Source organism: Dunckerocampus dactyliophorus, chromosome 2 (assembly GCF_027744805.1).
Source record: "Dunckerocampus dactyliophorus isolate RoL2022-P2 chromosome 2, RoL_Ddac_1.1, whole genome shotgun sequence".
NCBI lineage: Eukaryota > Metazoa > Chordata > Actinopteri > Syngnathiformes > Syngnathidae > Dunckerocampus > Dunckerocampus dactyliophorus.
The window spans coordinates 49024695-49039027 of NC_072820.1; the positions used below are offsets into that span (position 1 = coordinate 49024695).

Below are 14333 nucleotides of genomic sequence, written 5' to 3' on the forward strand. Positions count from 1 at the left end.
TTCTTTTTAAAAGTCATAATTTGACAAGAAGAACATGACAATATCATGAGGGAAGTCGAAATATTAAAGAAAACAAATAAGTGGTAATATGAAAAACAAACAAAACAATAAATAAAGTTGTAATATTTGGAAAAAATGAGGTTGAGAATAATAAAATTTATGAGAATAAAGTCAAAATATTATGGCAATAAAGTCATAATTATGAGACGAAAATTTACACGAAGAAAGTTGGAAAAAACAACAACAGCAGAAATGAAAAAAAAAACAGCTGTAATTTCAAGAGAATAAAATCAAAAAATTAAGAAAAACGTCGGAATTTTACGAGAATAATGTTGGAATACTAAGAAGGTAAACAATTTTAGTTGCACAAAGTTGAAATAGCAAAGTAAGACGTTTTTAAAGTTAATATTATGAAAAACAAACAAAACAAAAATAAAGTCAAAATATGGAAAATCAAAATATTAAGGAAAAAAGTCGGAATTTTACGAGAATAATCTCGTAATACTACGAGGGAAAATAACGTCATGTTCGTTGCATCAAGTTGAAACAGTAAAAAAAATATATTTTTAAAGTTGTCGTATTATGAAAAACAAACTAAACTAAAACAAAGTCGTAATTTTTGGAAAACTATTTTATGAAAAAAGTTGCAATGTTACAGGAATAAAATTTACAAGAAGAAAGTTGAAATAGGTTTAAAATTAAAAAAAAAAAAAAAACAGCAGCGGAAATGAAAAAAAAAACAGCTGTAATTTAACGTGAATAAAATCAAAATATTAAGAAAAAAGTCGGAATTTGAAGAATAATGTCGTAATTCTAAGAAGATAAATAACATTTCAGTTGCATAAAGTTTAAATAGTAAAGAAAAAAATGTAAGTCGTAATATCATGAAAAACAAACTAAACTAAAACAAAGTCGTCATTTTTTGAAAATTATGTTGTGAAAAAGCTGCCATGACACAGGAATAAAGTCCACATTTTTAGAAGGAAATTTACAAGAAGAAAGTTGAAATAGTTTTAAAATAATAAAAAAAAAACGACAGCAGAAATGGAAAAAAAAACTGCTGCAATTTAACGAGAATAAAATAAAAATATTACGAAAAAAAGTCAGAATTTTACGAGAATAATGTCGTAATACTAAGAGGGAAAATAACGACATTTTAGTTGCATAAAGTTTAAATAGTAAAATAAGACGTCGTTTTTAAAGTTTTTAAGTGAAAAACAAACAAAACAAAAATAAAGTCGTAATTTTTGGAAAACTATGTTACAAAAAAATTCTAGAATAAAGTCAAAATATTATGCGAATAAAGTCACAACTATGAGAAGAAAAAGTTGAAATAGTTGGAAAATTAAAAAAAAAAACAAAACAACAACAGCAGAAATGTAATTGAATGAGAATAAAATCAAAATATTCCGTGAAAAAAGTCCTATTCTAATTAGAAAAAAGTTGCAATTTTACGATTATAAACTTGTGATATTAAAGAAAAATGTGTATTTTTTGAAGAGTTGTAATATTATGAGAAACAAACAAAACAAAATGAAGTTGTCATTTTGGGAAAATTAGTTTGGGGGAATTCGCAGTCCGGTTCATCACAGTTTAGAGAGGAATTCATCATGAGTCGTCGCCGTTTGCAAACACGCCATTTTCACTGTCTTTTATTGACGTGTCCAAATGAACTGAACATTTTAATCGAGCAAAAATAGACTCAACGCTAGTCATGGGTTGGAAAGTATGCCACGCTATGAAAAAGTCACGGTTCCACGGTTTCAAAACCACGAACATCTTTTGTCACAGCGTTAAGGTCAAGCGCTTTGTCACGTCCTGTGTTACTCCTCGAAACCACGGGCGTGGGCTGCACGCGCCGCTTACGCTGCTGTCGGTCGACATGCACTCCTGATCACAATTGCCAGAAATGACATTTTGCAATCCTAAGGAGGTTCTAAAAAGAGCTTCAAAACGCAGAAAGAAGAAATGGGAGTGAGACAAAAAAAAGGTTAAACTGAGTCAGCAATTTATTGCGAAGAAGCATTCGTTTAAAATAGGCTGCTCATCGGCTGATGGGAAGTTGAAGAGTTCGGCCTTTAAAAGGTAAACGTGTGGATTGATTGGGATTTTATTGTCACGTATTCACGCTGTCATGATCTCGTGATGGCAAAGGCAAAAAAGCTTCTACGTTCCTCCCCTCACCTGTGGTCATGAGCTTTGGGTAGTGACCGAAAGGACAAGATGGCGGGTTTAATTATATGTGTCTACCTATGAAATAGTTTTCTCCGTAGGGTGGCTGTGCTGTCCCTTAGAGATACGGTGAGAAGCTCCGTCATCCGGGAGTAGAACCACTGCGCCTTCTTCTTGTAGTCACGGAAAGCACGTGTGCACATGCAAACAACGTCGTGTAAAGTGTTGCACACGGGCCGCTGGGAAGTCGCTAAATCGAGCCTAACGTGAGTTTGCTCAGCCATTTTCTGGACAATCCGCCACTCATCCACGCACATGACCTCTTGTCAGCCGTGTCCCTAGTTGACTTGTTCTTGTTTCACTTCATCTAAACCAAGTACAGCACACGATGGGGCAACTTACACTGTACCACAACACTCGTGGCGTCACGAGCCGCTCACGTCACAAAACTAGACTACGCAGGAAATCGGAACATTATTTTGAAGAAAAGTACAATAAAAAATGACATGACTGGACAAACTTTTTCATTTCACTGAGTCACAAAACAATGCAGTTGCATTTTGACATGTTTATGTCCCACAGTTGATTAAATACAGTAATCCCTCCTTTATCACTGTTCAGTGATTCCACACCATGTTAATAAATGGAATATTTGAGCAAAGAAAACCCGTTTAAAACCTTCCACATACGTTTTTTTTTAACACCGTTAGAGCCCCGTGGACCTCAATCAATCCAATCCACTTTATTTAGATAGCAATTTTACATTGGAAAATACAATCTTAATCTTAAAATCTTAATCAAATATTAAGAGAAAAAGCATGAGGAAAAATAACATCATTTTACTGGCAAAAAGTGAAAATCTTTTTTTTTTTTTATTTAAAAATGTAATTTAACAAGAACACTAAAAAAATGGTTTAAAAAATTGGCAAAACAATAATTAAATTCAAACTATTAAACCAAAAAAATTGTAATCTAATGACAAAAAGTGGTAATTTTACAAAAATAATATTATTTAGCATAAAGTTGAAATATGGAAGGGAATCTATATATTTTTTAAGTCGCAATTGCTTGAAAAACAAACACAACAACAATTAAAGTTGTAATTCTTGGAAAACTAGCTTGAGAAAAAAGTTATGCTATGAAAATAAAGGCAAAAAGAAAAATTATGAGAAGCAAATTTACAAGAAGGAAGTTGAAATAGCTGAGAAATAAAAAAAAAACAGCTGTAACTTTACGAGAATAAAGAAGTAGTCTTCTAACAAGAAAAAAGTTGCAGTTTTACAAAAACTTTGCCTCCTTCCTGATTTCTTATTTTGTGCATGTTTGTCACACTTAAATGTTTCAGATCATCAAACAAATGTAAAAATTAGTCAATGACAACACTACTGAACACAAAATGCAGTTTTTAAATGAAACTTTTTATTATTAAAAGAGAAAAAAAAATCCAACCCTACATGGCACTGAGTGAAAAAGTGATTGCCCCCCTGTTAAAACTAAACTGAGATGAATTGAGATCTATGAGTGTGGAAAAGGTTATAAAGCCAATTCTAAAGCTTTGGGACTCCAGCAAACCACAGTGAGAGCCATTATCCACAAATGGCCAAAACATGGAACAGTGGTGAACCTTCCCAGGAGTGGCCAGCCAACCAAAATGACCCCAAGAGCGCAGCGACGACTCAAGAGGTCACAAAAGACCCCACAACAACATCCAAAGAACTGCAGGTCTCACTTGCCTCAGTTCATGACTCCACCATAAGAAAGACGCTGGGCAAAAACGGCCTGCATGGCAGAGTTCCAAGACCAAAACCACTGCTGAACAAAAACAACATTAAGGCTCGTCTCGTCTTGGGAAAATACTCTGTGGTCTGACGAAACAAAAGTTGAACTTTTTGGAAGGTGTGTGTCCCATTACATCTGGCGTAAAAGTAATGCTGCATTTCAGAAAAAGACCATCATAGCAACAGTGAAATATGGTGGTGGTAGTGTGATGGTCTTCAGGACCTGGAAGGCTTGCTGTGATGAATGGAAGCATGAATTGTGCTGAAGGAGAATGTCCGGCCATCTGTTGGTGACCTCAAGCTGAAAGCAACTTGGGTTGTGCAGCAGGACAATGATCCAAAACACACCAGCAAGTCCACCTCTGAATGGCTGAAGACTTTGGAGTGGTCTAGTCCAAGTCCTGACCTGAATCCTATTTTGATTTGCTGTGGCATGACCTTAAAAAGGAAAAGCCTCCAATGTGGCTGAATGACAACAATTCTGCTAAATTCCTCCCCAGCGCTGGAAGAGACTCATTGCAAGTTATGGCAAACGCTTGATTGCAGTTGTTGCTGCTAAGGGGCCCAACCACTTATTAGCTTTAGGGGGCAATCACTTTTTCACACAGGGCCATGTAGCTTTGGATTTTTTTCTCACTAAATAATACAATTTTCATTGAAAAATTGCATTTTGTGTTCAGCTGTGTTGTCAAACAGGGTGGCAAACACATCCCAGAAATCACTCGCCCACAAGAGCAAAGATAGTTTCCACTGTGTAACAACAATAACTAATTAATTACTGTATTTCCTGAAAAACGTGATGTAGTGAGGGAGTGATAATCGAACCGTGATATTGCGAGGGATTACTCTCTACGATTGTGATCTCAATATGCAATATCTCCTGTAATATGCGTAAAGTTGTGGAATCAGCGTTTGTGACATGGACTGTATTTTCTCACAAGCAATTTGTACTGTCTGTCAAACGTTTGCAGCATTTCTCAAAATGCATGTTCTTCCCTCCTAATTTCTACTACGTTACCTCGCACTGCTCCTCACCTGACAACACTCTTCTGTTGTGTGTATGCTAGCTGCCCCGTCTTCCCTCACAGACACAAAAAGGCTGAATGCCTGGCAAGAGGGCTCACTTTGTTCAAGCCGGATTGCGTCGCCTGCCAGAGAGAGGCAATAACTTCCTGCAGCACTGCTGGTATTTTTTTTATAGTCATTTATGGAGTGGTACTTTGGCGTACGAGTGTCCCGACTAACGAGTGTTTTTTAGATGCGAGCCATCTCTCGGCTGATTTTTTTGCTTTGAACTGCAAGGGTTATGAGCTGGTATTTAGTGGCAGGCATAGCCAAGGACAGCTACTGTATGTGAGGGCTTCCCTCAATGTCGAGCTAGTAGCGCTAGCATTAGCAGTGCACTAGCTAGTCATCAACACATCAATAAAACATACGTACATTATAGCAATTTCATTGATCTTATTTATTATGTATTGTGTAAAACTACGACAGGAACAACATCAAATTAAAAGCACAAAATGAATACAGACCCACATTCCACCAGTACCAGCCTGGACTTGTTTTTCATAGAGGTTGTGTACCACAAATATGCTAATTAGCACTCAATAAGGTAATCAAATCTTACCTTTATGCATTCCCACATAGTATCAGCATTTGGGAGCAAATATAAGGTGAAAGAAAAAGGCTAAAAATTCACTAAAAATTCACTATAATAGTCTATCTGTGCAGCGCTGGAGAAAGTTGGAAGGTGCTTTCAAGGACTGTCAAACAAAGTGGGCCAAATCTCCGTTCGCATTAAACATACACAAACTGTGGGAACTGTATATTATTTTTTTAATAAAATAATGGTCCATATTTCCAAAATGTATTTCCCTTTACATAAAATTCTATGGAGTTATTGTCGTAGTTACGTATGGAATTGTTTATCATGGAGATTTACATCCGTACTTATTATAGATAAAAACTTTTTTTCATCTGCGATTAAATGCGATTATTATGAGTTAACTATGGACAGAATGTGATTAATCACAATTAAATGTTTTAATTGATTGACATCCCTAAACGAAATAATCACCCATATTTCCAAAACTGATATCCCTTCACATGTAATTTTGTGTAGTTATCGTTGCGTATCGAATTGTTTACCCCCAAGTGATATACAAGCCTACTTATTATAGATAAAAACGTATATCTAGCTGGAATTAAGTGTGATTAATTGTTGAGTTACCTGTGTACAAAATGCGATTAACCGCAATTAAATATTTTAATCGATTGACAGCCCTAGTTTTCAGTGTTCAGCAAAAATAAAGGAATTGACCTCACTGTTATGAGTTAACTATGTACAAAATGCGATTAATCACAATTAAATATTTTAATCAATTGACAGCCCTAGTTTTCAGTCTTCAGCAAAAGTAAAGGAATACTTCTGGAGGGCGTTGTAGTTACTAATTTAATGACTACTCCTGTCCCTGAAGCCATCTTTTATTGTAGAATGAGAGCAATTTCTCAAAGTGTTGACAGGATAATGCAATCTGTTCTCTAATAGAGCGATCTGGCAACATGAGAACCGGGACGAGGCAGGCTGAAATAGAGACGGATCCTGAGAGCTGTTGGAGAGAAAGACTGATCAGCAGAGAGTAGAAAATAGAAGCGTTTTAGACTCCCGGACAGTGATGTGTGCAGACAGTTAGGCCGCTGCAGCCGTGTGCACCCAATACCACCCCGCCCCCGTCCCCCCGCCCCTCGCTCAGTCACTCATTTGCTTAACAAGTTCACTTGTGCATACGCCTTCATCGGGTATGGCTGTCAAGTGATGCGCGAGACTGGCCCGCGGAATTGTTGGCTCTCGCAAGCTGTTCACCTGCATCCCCTTTCAACCACACACACACACGCACGCACACACACGCACACGCACACACACAGACATAGCTTTCAACATGCATGATGTGTTCCATGAAATGAGCAGTGGAGCTGAACTGTATCATTGTATAGCTCGTTTTGTCAAATAACTAATTTATAGTAGAATTTAAAAGTTTAACACTTTTTTTCTACCCCGATCAAGTAATTCAATAAAATACTGGATGGCCAGTTGACGAGATAGTTTATTTGGCTTTCTTATGGGTAGTTGGAGTACAAATACACCATTGGCCACAATATGTATGCCAGGCTTTCTTAAACTTTTACAATGCAAGGTGCTGTGAGTGCAGTGTACATTCAAACTGTGATACCATCAGTTATTTTGCAATTTCACTGTTCCTATGGATTACCGCAGGCAACCACCAGCCACTGGGCAGCGACTAACATTGTGGAACCGCACCTGTCAACATTTGAAAGTTCGGGGACATTAGTAGGGGACATTTTCTAGGGAAAAATGGGGAAATGACCAAAAAGAAGGGCGCATCTGACTGACCAAAAACCTGTAATCATGGCTATTTATTTTCTTTAGCCTTTCTTCCTGGTTCTTTGGAATGTGTCGCTATCGGAAAAGTAGTTAGTGAAATTTAGGTTACAGCGCTTTACTCTAGGGCACATGTGTCAAACTCAAGGCCCGCGGGCCAAATGTGGCCCGCCACGTTATTTTATGTGGCCCGCGAGAGCAATTAAATAGGTCAAAAGCGTGCTTTGATAAAAAAAAAAACTACATTGCTCACGCTTCCAAGTGTTTTTCAGAGGGAGCGTCTTTTGAAGCAGTGCATGCTGCCAATTACCAATTACCAATTACACACTTTAAAAAATATCAGTTTTTAGGTTTAGTTACTAACCTAAACACTTGACCAATATAGTTGTAAACTGAGTCAACTTTTATTTTGTAATTTTTATGTTGATTACATATTATTTATGTGTAGCTGCTGTTGCAATTATTTAGCATTTGCAGGTTTTATGTTTGCATGCAGACAAATGATTGTAATCAAACCATCAGTTGGATGCAAGACTGTGCAGCCTTTTTTTCAATCTGTCATGCATGTTGTTAGCAGCTCACAATTGTTGATTCTACAGCAATTAAGCCCATTTGAACTTTGACAAAAACGTTTTGAACAAAGTTCATGTCATCACTTGTGTTTTATGTTATTTTTGTTAATTGACTTGGGTAGTTTGATCTTTGATTGATGGAGTCGTGTGGGTTTCATAAGCTGACACATTCAAATGATTTATGTTGTAACAGAGCAACAAGTAAAGATATTTTTTTTCTATGCAACTGTAATGTTTGCCACTTGAATAAGTCATAAATTTAGAGTTATTTAACATTAAGGAGTTGTTACGTTTATTTTATATTACATTTGATTACATTTAGTTTTATTTCTAAGTTACATCTGGCCCTTTGAGGACAGCCATTATGTCCATGTGGCCCTAAGTGAAAATGAGTTTGACACCCCTGCTCTAGGGACATCGAGGAAAGAGCCCACAGTTAACGTACACAGAGTGTCTAGAAAGTGAAATTTAAGCTTGTGTGTCTGGAGAGCGAAAGTTAGGTTTGTGTGAAAGTGAGTGCTAAGCTGGTGTGAGTGAGAAGAATGGGCCTCATTCACGAACATCTTCTTAAAAGTCTTCTTAAGAAGTGTACTTAAGAAGGCGCGGGATGGAAACTGCGCCACATTCACGACACGTTCTTAAGTAGGGATAATCGTTTGCACCGGTGTTCTTAGGTTGATGAATGCCAACTGCGATGCCCGTGCATGTGAGGTCTAATTTGCATAGGTCACCGCCTATTATTTCCTATATAAGGTCAAAAATGTGCCGTGCGCAACAGGCAGCTGGAGGCGGAGATGGCAACGCGCAAGGGCAAGACTGAGGAGCAGCTGGACAACAAACGAAAGAAAAACTTCAATTCTACTGAAATAGAGGTGCTTTTACAAGGAGTGAGCGAACACAAGACCGCCTTATTTTCACATGTATCCACCGGTCATCAGGCCATCCAAAAAGAGTCGGCATGGAGCACCATTGCAGGAAACATAAATGCCGTTTCCACGGAGAAACGCGCCACCGCAGAGGTTAAAAAGAAGTGGTTTGACTTAAAATAGACTAAAAAAAAAAAAGATTGGACTGCACCGGAGGGATCTGGAGGAAACGGGAGGTGGGCCATCAATCAGAAACCAAACCATTTCAGAAACTCTAGAAAATATTTACACAATCATGATGGAAAAATAAAGTCAAAATACATAGTTTGTGTGTGACAATGTATTTTTTCTGTGGTTACATTTGATTAGACGCTGCCTAATTAATACAGCAGCCCCGTGCTCTGGCTCAAGACGTGGCTGGGGGCGCATGTCGTTATCTGGGGGTGCTCGTGCGCAATAGACACACCACGTTTCATTGCGATGTTATTCTGATGATCCTGCACACCTGCAAGAACAGAGAGGGAAGCCTGAAGCCTGAAGCGGGACATCAAATATTGGTGGCTTTCAGCAAATAAATCTAATGGTCCCTTTACATTCTCTCTCTGCGCAGCGCACGTCCAGCCAGCTACTTTTTTTTTTGATGAATTGGGATTTGAATATATATTTATCCATGGAGTATATTTTAGTTGTTTTGATGATAAATAATTGTTGGGATATTTTATTTGCACGACATTTTTTGGGATCAGGTTGCAAAATCCATCATGAGGGTGATTGCGCATTGAAAGTGCAAGCTTTGCTTGTGCGTAAGAGTCCTCCTGAGTGTTCGTAGAATTTGTTCTTAGATCTAAGAACTGTGAGTTAAGAACACGTTTCGTGAATGCCAAAAATCTTCGTAAGAAGGCTTTAAGAACACATTTGAGCGTAAGAACGTTTCGTGAATGAGGCCCAATGTATCTATTGTGTGTCTCCAAGTAGTTTTCCATCACTCATATGTACCTGTTGCGCAACTGTAATTGTGCTATGTGAGTGTGATTGTCCTGAAGTTGTTAAACTGAAATTAAACTGAGCTATTAGACTGAACCTATCGGTGTAAGAATTAGGCATGTCCCCATACAACTTTTTTAGTTTGGATACGATTTTAATGTTGCAACCTTGGATGTCGGCCAATACCGATATCAATCCGATATCAGCACAAATCATGCAAACCTTTATTTACTAGCCTGGAATGTTAGAAAAGGCTTGATCAAGTGAGAACAACAGTAGGTATGAGAAAACCACCTCATGTATTTCTTCATGCATCTGGTGTTTTATTGACAATGTAGTGGAACGCAAGACGTAATGTTGCAAGTTTTTCATGCTTTGCAAATGAGTCAAATAGAGAAAGAAAGCCACGATGTTGCGAAAATCTTGACATTTTTCAAATGCGCAACGTATTAAACTTCCCCAGTTCTGTGCCACCACGAAAAACGTGCGCATGCCAAGTTTTGCACTCAGCTGCAATGTCTGTTTTGGACTTTAACAAAAAATACTGCCACAAGGCCTGCTCCTTGCTAAACACGCTAGCATATGCTGTTGTTGGGATCACGTGGGCGCTGCTGCTGGATAGAAGCTCTGATGAGTACTCTGGGATGGACTGCTTGTATCGGAGTGCCAATATCAGAGGTTTTATCGGAAATGATTAAAATGGGAGGGCGTAGGGGGAGAAGGGCAATATACAGGTGGGTTGACAGGTATAAGTGGATGTTCTTAAACAGCAGGAAAATGTGTATAAACCAATACAAGCTCAGGTTTTCAGTGAATCTTCATTGCTTATACTTGGTCGTAATTATTGTCTAATCCACTTGGGTCCGTATGGACTTTTTTGTCCTTGCAAGTACATTTTTGCTTGTTTTTTTGCTCATAATTTTGGTTCTGTTACTCCATATAGCATGATTTTTCCTAGGATGTTTTTTTTTCATTTAAAAAAATAATAAAATTCCTAGGTCAAACAAGACATCCAGGCCAAATTTCTTCCGGGTCCCAACAAAAGGCTACTCCAAAAAACTGGTGTAAAAACATAAGAGATTAATTTAAAATAAAATTTTAAAAATACCAAACATGTAAATATTTTTTGGGTATTTTAACCCTCTAAATGCCATTAGGGACCTGAAAGGGTGGGTGATTTGGAATCTGACCCTGCAAAAAAAAAAAATCACAAAGCATCAAAATCAATTTTCCGACTAATCTTATGCATAGTTAAGCCTGATCTTTGACATAACATGTATTATATGGAAAACAACTCATTGTGCATGTATTTTTCTACAGAAAAAACAGTGACATAATGGCACATGAGGGCATTTAGAGGTTAAAATAATGAAAACATTTACATGTTTGGTATGTTTTATTATAGCGCAAGTTAATTGAGAGACTAAGCAAAAACGTAGAACAAAATATTAACCTGTTATGTTTTTATAGCAGTTTTTCGGGAGTAGACTTTTTTTGTCCCCTGGGGACCCAGAAGGGTGGGAAATTAAAGGTACCACAGACACATGGGTTTATCCATTAGGAAAAACACTTGATCGCAAATTGAAGCATTTGCAGCAAACTGGCCTGAAACAAGCAAAGGTGCTGTTGACTGAGTCTCAATTAGTTTGAAAAGAAGAAGAAGAAGATGTCAGCTATGGGGAAGTAAAGCTTCATCCATGCAAACCTCGCTATGGCACAACTAATCTGCCACCTAAAAAAAACATAATTACCAAAACTATCAGGAGTATGTGAAAGTCCCTCCTCGTTTACTTCCCCAACAACGTCCACCACATGTTTTGCAACGAAGCAAAAAAGCAACAAACACGGAACATGAAAGCAAAAGGTAAAAAAGGGCCACATTTTCCCAAAAAAATAATGGCTTTTCTGCAGAGCAGAACTTGCTTCTTTGTCCCTCTCCGTCACAAATGCACATGCTGCCTGCTCTGTGCATTGACCCACCACCCACTCTCCTTATGATTCCCGTGACAACCCGTACATCACTAGAAAGCGCAGAGTCCCTCGCTCCAGAAACCACTGGAATCATTTCAATTCAGTCCAAGACTCAGGGTCACTTAAAACGAGCACTGTAATCAATGGCTCATGCATGACCCAACAGTCTTCCATAATGCATTTGCACCTGGAGAACAGAACAGAACCACGTGTATAATCAATTTTGGGTGTGCTGCCAAAAAAAGTGGATATTATTCCAATATTTAGATTTTTATCAGCCCTCTTGAGCAAAGCGTTAACCAACATGGACCTAACAACAACGTATCCGACTCTAAAGTGAACGTGTGACTCCGCTGATAGAGCGATAGATAAGAGATAAGACCACCAACAAAGCACTCCCCAAGATGAACCCTCTGACCCCAGTCAACACTGCCGGCCCACATTTAGCAGCACCATGCTGGGAACCAATGTCTGATGGAATGTCCGACACGTGCGTTTCAATTTCAGACCATTCTTTTCGCAGTTACTATTACCGATACACTCAGAGTTAAAGTCCACAAGTTCTGCTGTTCTAAACATTCTGCAATCAAGAACAGAGGAATGGGAACACCTATGTATTTATTTTTTTAGGCAAAAAAGGCAAGTTTATTTCCTACACAAGCTAATTCAAAGTGCTTTACAAAAAAGAAGGGCAAAATCACTTCATAGAATCATTCTTAAGTCATAACATAAAATTCCATAAATCCTTCCATAAAACAAAATAAAGATTAAAAACGAAGAGTGCAGATCAAATAGTTTCAGCTGTCATGTGCATAGTTGACTAGAAGTGTTTTCAGCTTGCATTTGAACATTGCCAAAGTCGAGGATGGTCGCACATCTTCTGGAAAGACTGTTCCAGATTTTGGCAGCATAAAACTGAAACGTGGCCTCAGCGCGTTTAGTCCTGACTCTGGGCACCCGCAGGAGACCCCTCCCTTAGTTTCTCGGAGCCCGAGATGGTTTATGTGGCTCTAACATGTCCGAGACGTACTTTGGCGCAAGACCATGAAGAGACTCGTACACAAGCAGAGCTGGTTTAGAGTCTATTATTTGAGCGACAGGAAGCCAGTGCAGAGACCTGAGTACTGGACTAAAATGGGCATATTTCCTGGTTCTAGTCAGTACTTGAGCAGCAGCATTCTGGATGTCCTGCAGCTCTTTCACAGCTTGTTTAGAGATCGTTTAGAATGGTTTAATGCTTTGAAGGGGAAAAAAGGTTTTGTTATTATCATTGTCATTGTTGTTATAGTTATTTATTTATTTTTTATTATTTTAATTATTGTTATTATGATCATTATTATCACTATTTTTGTTTCTTTTTTTGGTTTATATAATTTATAATAACAATAATAATAATATATGTAAAAGTCAGTCATTTTTCCATCCATCCATCCATCTTCCTCCGCTTATCTCGGTCCGGGTCGCGGGGGCAGCAGTCTCAGTAGGGAGGCCCAGACTTCCCGGTCCCCGGCCACCTCCTCCAGCTCCACCGGGAGGACACCAAGGCGTTCCCAGGCCAGCTGTGAGACATAATCCCTCCAGTGTGTCCTAGGTCTGCCCCGGGGCCTTCTCCCAGCTGGGCATGCCCGGAACACCTCACCAGGGAGGCGTCCGGACTGGCTCCTCTCTATGTGGAGGAGCAGCTGCTCTACTCTGACCCCCTCCCGGATGACCGAGCTCCTCACCCTATCTCTTAGGGTGAGTCCAGCCGCTTGTATCCGCGATCTCCTTCTTTCGGTCACGACCCAAAGCTACTACTTTGTCTACTGTGGCAAATCCGGGAACCTCAAGTCACAACACAACAGATATTTTCTTAGTTAAAAAAAAAGAAGTAAAATGCAAATAAATGCAATCAAGTGGCCCAAGAAGGTCACAACATCAACACAACATAACTCGTAATGTTACGTTATTATTTCATAGTGGAAGGTCACTCTTTTGCACAAACTTCTGTTTCCGGGTCAGGTGATTGTTGTTAGCAACTGAGACGTCAAGTGGCTGTTGCTTGTTGTTCAGAGGAGAGTAAACGCTTTATACCACTTATCCTCTCGTCCTGCCTCCTTCTCAATCACATCTCCACCTTTGGTGACCCTCCACGTGTGTAATACGTCCACCCGCGACAGCGCGGCCGTATCGGCGACGCTCAGTGCTGACACCTGTGCTGTCTATGGCTGACGTATAGCAACACAGCACACACCTGTGGCTTCAACACATCCAAGACAAAGTATTTCCACCAAGTTGCCGCGTTGGACCTCCACTTTCTCTCATACAGTATGGTAGAAACGGTGTGACGAGCAATTTTTGCGGTTTTAAAACCGTGACTTTTCCATACCGTGGTATACCTTTTAACCGGCACCCGTACCACTGGATAATGAAGCATTAGAAACAAATTGTAAACTGTTGTTAACTTCTCTTTACATTTGCATAGCAGTTAAAGGGTTCCTGACATCAACTTTGCTTAAATATGTTATATGTTTGTAATTATGTTCTACATTATTCCGTTTTTGAACGTGACACGGTAAATTTGCAAAAATGACATTTACAGTTCATGGCG

The 14333-nt window shown here is 38.8% G+C and overlaps 1 protein-coding gene across 6 annotated transcripts in view; it reads right to left on the bottom strand.

Moving 5' to 3' along the window:
• The window catches only part of slc6a9 (solute carrier family 6 member 9), an 80816-nt gene that overhangs the window by 36736 nt on the left and 29747 nt on the right, over positions 1-14333 (bottom strand). The window lies entirely within an intron of this gene.